The following is a 10,931-nucleotide window of genomic DNA, read 5'->3' on the forward strand; positions in this document are numbered from 1 at the left end:
TTTAATATATATCTTTTTTCCTTTTATCCATAGGAAAAATATCTAGTGAAAATTGATTTAAATTAGACTACGGAAATCAGGGAGGAGTTTAGTATTTTCAAATGTTAATTACTTTTCATAAGGTTTATTGTGCTTCAGAATACAAATGCATTAATCATATAAATCACATCGTTTGTTTTTTTAAAGGTTTGAAAGCCACAGGTTGGGTATATGTAAAACACATTGGAGGTATTGAATATGTTGTTCACCATCTACACAAGGTGAGATGACAATGGAAAGAATTTTCTCAAAGAGTAGTCAAGCTGCTAGAAAGTGCAGGTTAGTAGGGGTCAAGCAAACCAAGTTTAAATCTCTATTTTCTTCCTGATTTAAACTAGTAATTTCTGCATATTATCTATCTCATTTTTATTCAAATATTTTTACTTCTAGCAGATTCCTTTTCTTCAGAATATTGGTTTGGTAATGATATTCCAGTTTTATTTATTGCTGTTTTAGGATTTTAAAGTTACAGTTTTGGTAGATGTAAAAGAAATTCATGAACCATCTGTATGTCTTTATGATCTGGAAGTAGGTAATATGTTGCTGAAAGAGAGATTTTCATGGTAATGTGAAATGCGACCACAGAAAATATTGAGAAACCAAAAAACAATTAAGCAAACATAAAGGAAAAAGCTTTTAATTTGTAGTTTGCCTTATTTCCTCTAACCCTTTTTTTTTTGGTAAAAATAAAATATCCTTTGCCTTAATTTAGCTCATTTAAGAGTATTTATTTCTTTTTGTCCCAGTGCACTGCATAGTCTCTGCTCTCTACTGGATAAAAAAACCTCAGATAGGAAGGTGGTATTTTGGAGGTGCATAATAATCATAACTTGCATTAAATTAAAGACCAGTGTTTCTCAATCAGTATGACTCTGCTTTATATGTAGTACATGCATTCCAGCATTCATGCAGGATAGGATTTAACAGACTCCATTTATAGATGGATAACTTGCAATTGTCTCAAGTTCACAAGACTGATAAAGTGACCTTCATCAGACAAGTCCCCTGATGTGCACTAGTTCAGAGTCCTTCCCTTTCTTTGCAAGAGCAAGAACTGAGGAAATCTCTTTTCACCAGTGTCATATTTGGTACCGTGACTAGGATTGCTGCCACGGTGAACCCAGTGGTCTTGGCCAAACTGCTGGCTGGAGACCCCTGACTTTCACTCTCTCTCTCCCATGAACACTTGCTTCCTGTCACTCTCTGCTTTGTTCTCTTTCCATGACCCACAGGGCAAGATCTGGGTCAGCTCACTGTGTCATGGCTCCCCTCAGTTAAGAGCTGCAAGCAGGACACCCAGGCTGTGCATCCCCAAAGAACGCTTGGGTGGCAGTTGACACTGTCTTTAGGCCTGGTAGACACAGAATTTCCAATGGTGAAGGCGCCCACTGAGGCCAAGACTTTTCTCCTCTCATCTTTGTCATTTCCTCTATGGCTCTATCCATTCTGATGTGAGAAGTTTAACTGAGAAAACTGCATGACGTTCAAATTAAGACCAAATAAATAATCAGGGACTTGATTGGGTGAGTTTCTTCTCTGTAAGTCCTCGAGTCCAATTCCCTCCCTACACGTTCTTAATCCGAGTGTGTTTCCAGGACCAGAACTGCATCAGGGGCCAAAACTGGGGGACTCTGCATCCTTCTCTAGATTTTGGCATACCTCACCACACCACGACCTTACACTGTGGGCGATCCCCTCCCTTCTGTGGATCTCAAGAAGACGTTACCTATAAAAAGGCAATGTGTCATGGAACTGCAAGCTGGGACTAGGAACAGAGAACTGCAAAAACTTTGGCATGAACAACTCTGTCCAAACATCTGCATTAAGAACCTTGACTGACCTCTAGCATGGTTTCTAGCAGCAACCTAAGGCCACATTCTAGGACAACTTGGCTACCCCGGAGTTCCTGTTTAGAAAATTTCAAGGCTACCAAAGGAATCTGTTCCACCCAACATCTGACATAAGCCCTCATCTTCCTTTATTGAGAGTGTCTATTTAAAACAAAGACCAAAAAAAAAAAAAAAAAACCCTCACAATTACAAGAAAAGTGTGACAAATAAACTAGAAATTGATAACAAAAAGACAGCAGGAAAGTTAAAGATTATTTGCAGAGTAAACAATAAACATCTAAATAACACATGGCCAAAGGAAAATCTAATGAGAAATTTTAAAATATTTTTACAAATGAAAACAAAATTACAACTTATCAGAAGTTATGTGATACAGCAAAATCAGTAAAGAGGTATACACAACATTGAGTGCCTATAACAAAAAAAAAACCCTACAATTAATAACTTAAGCTTCTATATTAGTAAACTTGTAAAGGAAAAGAAAAAGCAGAGGAAGAATAAATCAAAGCGGAAACAAATGACACTGAAAAAAGGAAGGTAATGCAGAAAAAGAACAAAATCCAAAGAAGTTTCTTTAAAGATACAAAATAAAAAGAAGATAAAATTCTCCCCAGGCTAAATAAGAACAAAGGGAGAAAACACAAATTAAATTACTAATAGTAGAAATGAAGGAAGGGCCATTACTACTGATTCCATGGACATTAAAAGGATAATGAGTGAATATTATAAACAATTCTGTGCCTACAAAAATGAAAGGTTCAATTGAGAAACTGCTTGAAGGGATAACTTAGCACCACTTTCACAAAGAAAAATACATACTCTGAATAGGTCTGTATCTATTAAAGAAATTTAATCTATAACTAATAAGCTTCCAATAAAGACAGTAACAGACCCAGAGGTTTCCACTGATGAATTCTAACAAAAATTTAAGGAAGAATGATAACAATTCTCTACAATCTCTCCCAGAAAATAGAAGCAAAAGGAACACCTCCTAATTCCTTTCTGTGAGGTGAGTATTACACTCGAACATCAAAATCAGATGAAGAAATTAAGAGAAAAAAATTGCACACAAATACCTCCCATAACATAGAAGCAAAATCCCCAACAAAATATAAGAAAAGAAACCTAACAATCCATAGAAGGAATTACATACGATATCTAAGTAGGATGCATTTCAGAGGTGTAACATTTGAAAATCAGTAATCATAAATCATAATAACAATAGTCTAAGGAAGATAATCACAAGATCAGATCAACAGTGAAGGAAAAAAATCATCTGATAAAATCCAACACCCATTCATCATCAAAATTCTCAGCAAACTAGATACAGACAGGCATTTCCTCAGCTTCATATACAACATCTGAAAAGAAATACAGGTAAAACATCATACTTCAGAGTGAGAAGACAGATGCTGTCACACTAAAGTGAGGAACAAGGTGAGGATATCCCTTCTCACCATGCCTATTCAACACTTTACTGAAAGGCCTAGCCAATGCAATGAGATAAGAGAAGGAAGCAAAAGATACAGATATTTGGAAGAGAAAAATGGAATTATAATCATCAAAAACAAGAAACACCTGGCATTAATAAGCCAGGAGTATATGTTAATAACGTTACTTATAAATATATAACTATATATAATTAATTATAATAAGGTTAATACATAAAGTCAATTTTCCAATAAAGAGATGGAACTTGCAATTAAAAACTTAACACCATTTACATTACCACCAAAATATATTAGAAATAATTCTTTAAAAAATATGTATAAGATTTACATGAGAAAAACTCATAAACTGCACTGAAAAAAATTAAAGAAGATCTAAATAAATAGACATGCCATGTTGTTAGATAGAAAGATGCTATATTGTTGAGATGTCACTTATTTCCAACTTAGCCTAGATACTTAATGCAATTCTGTTCAAAATTCCAGCAAGTTAGCTTGTAGATAGCAGCCAACAATTTAAATTTTATGTCAAAAATGAAATGATCCATAATACCCACTGAAGTCAATATAAAGATCAAAGTCAGAGAATTGATATTACTGGATTTCAAAACTTACTTTAAAGCTACAATACTCAAGACTGTATGCTATTAACAGAATACTAGACAGATCAATGGCACAGAACAGAAAATCTAGAAACAGACACCCCACTCAACCGACCTTTAACAAAGGCGCAAAGGCAATTCAATGGAAAAGGACAGTCTTTTAAACTTACAGTCCTGGGATAACTAGACATCCATATCTAAGAAAAATGAATCCACATACTAACTCTAAACCTTTCAAAATAATTAACTCAAAAGGAATCACAGACCTAAATGAAAAACTCACATTTAAAAAAAAATTGCAGGGACATCCCTGGCAGTCCAGTGTTTAAGACTCAACACTTCCACTGCTGGGGAAGAGGTTCGATCACTGGACAGGGACTAGGATTTCACATGCCATATGGAATAGGCAAAAAAATCTAGAAGATAACACGGGGCAAAACTTGAGTTTGGTAATGAGATTTTAGGCACAACACCAAAAGCACAGTCCATGAAAGAAAATAATAAGCGGAACCTTGTTAATATTAAAAACTTCTATCTGCAAAATATACTATTAAGAGAATGAGAAAGAAAGGCCACAAAAGGGTAGTTACAAATCTATTTGCAGGGCAAGAATGGAGACACAGACCTAGAGAACGGGCGTGTGGACACATCGGGGGAAGCAGACAGTGAGACGAATTGAGAGAGTGGCATGGACAAATATGCACTACCATGTGGACAACAGGCATGTGGGGGAGTTGCTGGGGACACAAGGATCAGCTCTGTGACGACCTCGAGGGGTGAGGTCGGGGTGGGAGGGAGGTTCATGAGGGAGGGGATATATGTATACTGATAGCTGCTTCATACAAGAGAACCTGACACACCATTTAATTATCTTCTAATTTAAATAATTGTTTAAAAAATCTATGAATTTAAAAACTAGAAAAAAAAAATCTAGGGAAGTACACATAGCCACTAGAGTTACATACAACAATGCCAAATGAATAAAAGTCAGAAGTAATGAAAAGCAAAAGATCATAGTAACAATTTGATTCTCAAATTAAAATTCTTAGAAAACAGGACAGGAAATATTCAAACATATAAGAGACTTCAAAAATCTGGAATAAAAAAAAGATCACAGACAGCAAAATCATCCAGTTGGTCTGGAAGAATCAACAATTACTTACACCAAGTAACAGAAAATACACCATAAACAAAAGCAACCATAGAAAAAAATTTACCTACAAAGAAACTTTAGAAAAAGTATACAGTCTTCATGGAGGCAACAAGAAGAATTTCCTGAGAGTCTTAGGAAAATGAAGGCTCAAACAGAATAGTATGTTATGTATATTCACGATGAACAGATATTGTAAGACTGTCAATTTTCTGTAACTCCTTTACAGAGTTAGTACCACATTCAGAGTAGCTGAGACCACAATGAAACACGGTCTGCTGATTTTTGTACCCTGAAGTAACCACGGAAATCTTATGGAAGGAATGAAGAAAACTATTAACAAAAGTGAAAACATAAAAGTAAATAATCCCTGATGGACAGTAAGTCTCCACTGAACTTGACCCTATGTGTGCCCAGGTGCAGGAGTACTTAAGAGACTGGCACAGATGTGCAGCCTGCAAGGGAAGCAGACAACAGGATCAGCTGGAAGAGGCTTTAAACTTGAGCCCTGGATTCTTCCACTCTGCCCTGGCATCATGAATCTCCACTGCTTCACTGAAGGAATCTGAGGCAGCACCTCCGAGGGCCCATGCCAGGACCATGGGGCACCAAAGCTTGGCTTGGATGTGGCAGTACAGCCCAGATCATGAAATCACCAGCACAAAGTTTGTTGTGTGTGTGCTTAGTCACTGAGTTGTGTCCGACTCTTTGCAACCCCATGGACTGTAGCCCACCAGGCTCCTCTGTCCAAGGGGAAACTCCAGGCAAGAATACTAGAGTGGGTTGCCATGCCTTCCTCCAGGGGGTCTTCCCAACCCCTGGATTGAACCTCAGGTCTCCCGCACCACAGGCAGATTCTTTAGTGTCTGAGCCACCAGGGAATGCTAGTGGATAAGAACTGGCCCTTTGAAATGATCACCTTAATAGACTATCACCCAGGGACTAAAAGAGAAAAGTTAGTATCACAGGAATTGTCCAAAACGACAGAACTTCATCTCAGAACTTTTGAGCAATGACCCTGCAGTCGACTGAGAGCCCACAGTGAGAACTGTCAGGCTAAGGAGCCCCTTCACTTACTCTTCTGGAATGGTATGAGCATGGCTGGGGACAGGGGTGGACTTATACCAGAAAGGGAAGGATTTCCACGCCCTGTCAGCAGTCAATATGAATGAAGTTTCTGAGTGAGATGTGAGGGGTTCCACACCTCAGAAGACAGTCTCCCATCCTTCCCTCTCAGCTCATCTTACCTGTAGCAGCCATGTCCAGGAAGCCTTGGGTAGAAATGGTGAGATGAGACGTATGTGCACTTCATACCAGGAGACTCGGGGTTCACATTTTCATATGAGGCCTTGTCCTCGGATCAGCAGATGGGACGTAGCCCAGCATCTACAGGGGTAAGGCAAGGCATGGAGAACGACAGAGCATCGCTTACTCCAGAAGAGGGAGCCCAGAGAGCCCTCGCTGTTGGTCTCATGGGCTCCAGGACGGCTGTTAGGCGTGGGCTCCCCAATTCTTCCTGCTGCGGGTGCTGACACAAGTGAGAGGCATGGAGTGAGCCAGCTGACAGTTCAGGACAGGGACGTCCCAGGACCCCTTAAGAGTCAAGGAAAGTCCACGTGCCAATCCCGGGAGAAGCTCCCCCGGAACCCCGCCTGTCCAGGTCCCGCCCCTGCTGCCCTCCTGGAGCCCAGATGCGCAGGACAGGAAGTGACGTCCTCCTAAGCACGCTGGGGGAGCGACGCCATCCTTGACAGTGCGCTATCTCTGAGAGCTGCCATTGACGGTGGCCAGAGGGAGCAGTCCCAAGTGTCATCGGGTGTCAAGATCGGACGTGACGTGAGTTACGAGTGCAGGGACACGTCTCTGCACCCCGAATCCCTTTTCCCTCTGAAAAGAGGGGCCGCACAGCCTCCGGCCACCCTAGCCCTGCACTCAGACCAGAGACCAGAGGATCCAGCCTAGCTCTTAGGCCCCAAGACCATCCACTAACCCCTAGGGGGTCTCGGGAAAGAATGCCTCAGTCAGGCTCTGCTGGACCCCAGCTCTGCTCAGTAGAGGGAGAGCCATGAGCCCTGTGGAGTGAAGGAGGGACCCTCGGGGGAATGAGTGTCTCCATGCAGCAGAACGGCAGCCATGTGTAACCCCCACTCACCGCGATTTGGCTGGGATCATGGGCAGCCGCCAAACAGATCTAAAGGCTGAGGGGTCCCTCACTGCGACCTCGGACACAGAACACTCGAGAAGAGGGGACTTGGGTCTGAGGGGCTGGCAGCTGGTCAGTAGAGTGACGATGTCAGGGTTCGGGAAGAGTCAGGATGAGGACCATCCTCCGTGACAAACGGGTGCCTCAGGAACCACTCTGTGGTCAGCACTTCCTCCCGGCCAAACATCGGGAAGGGGGTTGTGGTCTGAGAGGGACTTGGAGCCTGGTTGTGAAGGGACAGCCACGAGACAGCAAAGAAAGGTGTTGGGACCCTTCACTGGGGGGCTGAGTACGCCCTCCTGTCCTTGTCTGGGGTGACAGGGAAGGTGGCAGCGTCAGTTTCAGACAAGAGAGGGAACGGGCTGAGTGGCGGGATTGGGGGCGTTGGATATGAGGGTGTCTCGCACCAATTTTCATCTGACTCTGTATGTCAGCTGAGAGGACCTTCCTCCCCTGACAGCCCCCACTGCCCTGTCCCTTCTAACGCCCAGGCAGGACTGTCTGATGCACCCCAGGGCTCACTCTCCCTTGCTACTCAGCGGTCTCAGGGCGACAGGCTGACCAGGAGAACAGGAGCCCTGTGGGTCCTAGAGCACTGGCCTCGAGGACCCTTCAGAGGCGGCTTCCATGCAAGCCAGGGAGGACTCTCCTCACTGAAGATTCTCACAGCATGTCCTTGTCCCTCCTCCAGGTGCCCTCCTTGTCTGCTTTCCTGCCCGCAACTCCCACCTCCGGTCCCTGACCTGCTGTCAGCATGCCTTGGAGGCACAAGAACAAGTTGCACGCACACGGGAAATGCCACCTGGTCCGCAGCGACACTCAGGAGGCCAGGCCAGTGCTGCTGCAGCCCCAAAGGAGGAGTGCCCCTCCTCCCGCTCTTCTGCCCTCAGGGTTCTCCCCTGAGCTCCCCTGCTGCTGGCAATCGCCAGGAGCTTCAGGGAGCCATGGCCCCTAGCTCTGCTGATGCAGGGCCTTCCTGTGCAGGATCTGATGAAGGTGCCAGGGCCCAGAGGAGGAAAGTGCAGGTGCCTCCAGGCAGCTCCTGCCACTCAGAGCACTCGCAAAGATCCTCTGGCCAGGAAGGCCAGGATACTGGTGGAGTTCCTGCTGGAGAAGTACACCAAGAAGGAGCCCATCACGCAGAATGCCCTGATGAAAATCGTCAGCAGGAAGTACAGGAAACACTTCCCTGAGATCCTCAGTACAGCCCGTGAGTGCGTGGAGCTGGTCTTTGGCCTGGAGATGAAGGAAGTCGACCGTAGCAGGAACATCTACACCCTCATCAGCAAGCTCAACCTCGGGGGAAACGATTGTCCGAGTGGTGAGGGGGGCTGCCCAAGTCTGGTCTCCTCATGGTGCTCCTGGGGGTCATCTTCATGAATGGTAACCGCGCCACTGAGGAGGAGATCTGGGAATTCCTCAGTATGTTGGGGATCTATGCTGGGAGGAGGCACTGGATCTTTGGGGAGCCCAGAAGGCTCATCACCAAAGATCTGGTGCAGAAGGAGTACCTGAACTACCGCCAGGTGCCCAATAGTGATCCTCCACGCTATGAGTTCCTGTGGGGCCCGAGAGCTTGTGCTGACACCAGTAAGATGAAGGTACTGGAGGTTCTAGCCAAGTTCCATGGTAGGTCCCTAGTTCCTTCCCAGACCTCTATGACGAGGCTCTGAGAGATCAGGCGGAGAGAGCAGGGCTGAGAGGTGCTGCCAGGGCTCCACCCATGGCTGAGGCTAGTGCCCCTTCCAGGGCCAAGTCCCGCAGCTCCTCCCACATCTAGGGAGGGGGCAGGGCACTTTGTTCCCTTTGTGTTGGAAGAGAGCAGTCAGGCTCCTAAATAGTGCAGAGTAGTAGGGGTGGAGGGAACAAAACCCATATCTTCTTACAGTTTTAAATGGTAAGCGAGTTTAGATCTAGTTTGTTTAACAAAATATACATCTGTTTTCTTGTATTCATATGAGAAATACCTAATGAACGATGATTTAAATTAGAAAGGTAAAGAGGTGAAGGAGGTGTTTAGTATTTTCAAATGTTCTTACTTTTGATAAGGTTTATTGTGCTTCAGAATTCAAATGTATGAATTATATAAATCATAGCTTCTAGCTGTTTTAATGTTTTAAAAGTTTGGGTATTTGTAACACACACTGAAAGTACTGAATATATTGTTCACAATGCAAACAAGATAACATGACATTAGAAGAGAATGTTTCTTCAAGAGCAGTCAAGCTTCTAAAGAGTGTGTGGTAGTAGGGGTAGATCACATTTATTTCGATCACATTTCTCTCTCTGTTTCACACGAGTAACTTCTACATATTATTTGTTTCTTTTTTTCAAATATTTTTACTTCTAAGAGGTTGTTTTTCTTCAGAGTATTAATTTGGTAATGGTACTGCTGTTATATTCACTGCTGTTTTAAAAGTTTTAAAGGTACAGTTTTGGTAGACATAAAAGAAATTCAAGAGCCATCTGTATTGTTTCTGATCTGCAAGTAGGTAACATAGCACTGCAAGAGTGATTTTCATGCTACTGTGAAAGAAGACCAGAGAAACTATTGAGAAACAAAAAGAAAATGGAGAAAAGAAGTAGAGTAAAAAGTCTTCAACTTGTGGTTTACCTTATTTCTTTTAAACTTCTTTTAGTAAAAATAAAAAAATACTCTGACTTATTTAGCTCATTTAAGAATATTTGTTTCTTTTTCTCCTAATTCACTGCATATTCTCTGCTCTCTCCTGGATTAAAAATAAACTCAGATGGGAAGGTGGTATTTGAGGGGTTCATAGTAATCATACCTTCCACTTATTACAAACCAATACTTCTTCATCAGTATGCCACTGCTTTATATGTAGTACATGCATTCCAGCATTCATGCAGGATTGGATTTAGCAGACTCCATTTGTGGATGGATAACTTGCCAATTTCTCAAGTTCACAAACTGATGAAGTGACCTTCCTGGGACTAGTCCCCCGATCTGGATTAGTGGACCCCACAATGTGCCACTTCTCCCAGCTAAGCCAGACATCATGTCTTTTCATTCATTTTCCTCTAAACACTCCAAAAAATGTGTCTCATTGGATACATAGGGCCCTGTCCCAAAGAACTGTTTTGGAATAAAGTTTAAAAAATGTTGATAAATGAATGGTATGAAAGAAGACAAAACTACTCAGGGACAAGGTGGTCATGAACACATGCAATGTCAGATACCCTGAAAAGTCAATATGCCCTCATTTATCCTTCCTGATTCTCAGGGACATAAAAGCCTTAGCTTAAGCGCTGTGTCCTCAGGTCAATGGATGGAAGAGTCCCAGCCTCTGATATCAAGTTTTAGAACACTAGGGTCCCACTATATCCTGCTTCTTGCTTTGGCATGGGGAGAGCAGTCTCAGATACCCTGAAAAGATCAATATGCCCTCATTTATCCTTCCTGATTCTCAGGGACATAAAAGCCTTAGTTAAGTGCTGTGTCCTCAGGTCAATGGATGGAAGAGTCCCAGCCTCTGATAGTTATCAAGGGGAAGATTTTAGAACACTAGGGTCCCACAAACTATATCCTGCTTCTTGCCTTGTGTGGCAAGGGTAGCCGGGAGTAGCTCTCTCCCCTCCCTTCTCTTGTCTTAAGAAAGCCTTGGCCACAGGCCAGCT

At 43.0% G+C, this 10,931-nt stretch overlaps 1 pseudogene; it reads left to right on the top strand.

Moving 5' to 3' along the window:
- Nucleotides 1-8,255: 8,255 nt before the first annotated feature.
- Nucleotides 8,256-9,072, top strand: LOC108634853 (annotated as a pseudogene).
- Nucleotides 9,073-10,931: the final 1,859 nt, after the last annotated feature.

The sequence above is a fragment of the Capra hircus genome, unplaced genomic scaffold, assembly GCF_001704415.2.
Source record: "Capra hircus breed San Clemente unplaced genomic scaffold, ASM170441v1, whole genome shotgun sequence".
Classification (NCBI taxonomy): domain Eukaryota; kingdom Metazoa; phylum Chordata; class Mammalia; order Artiodactyla; family Bovidae; genus Capra; species Capra hircus.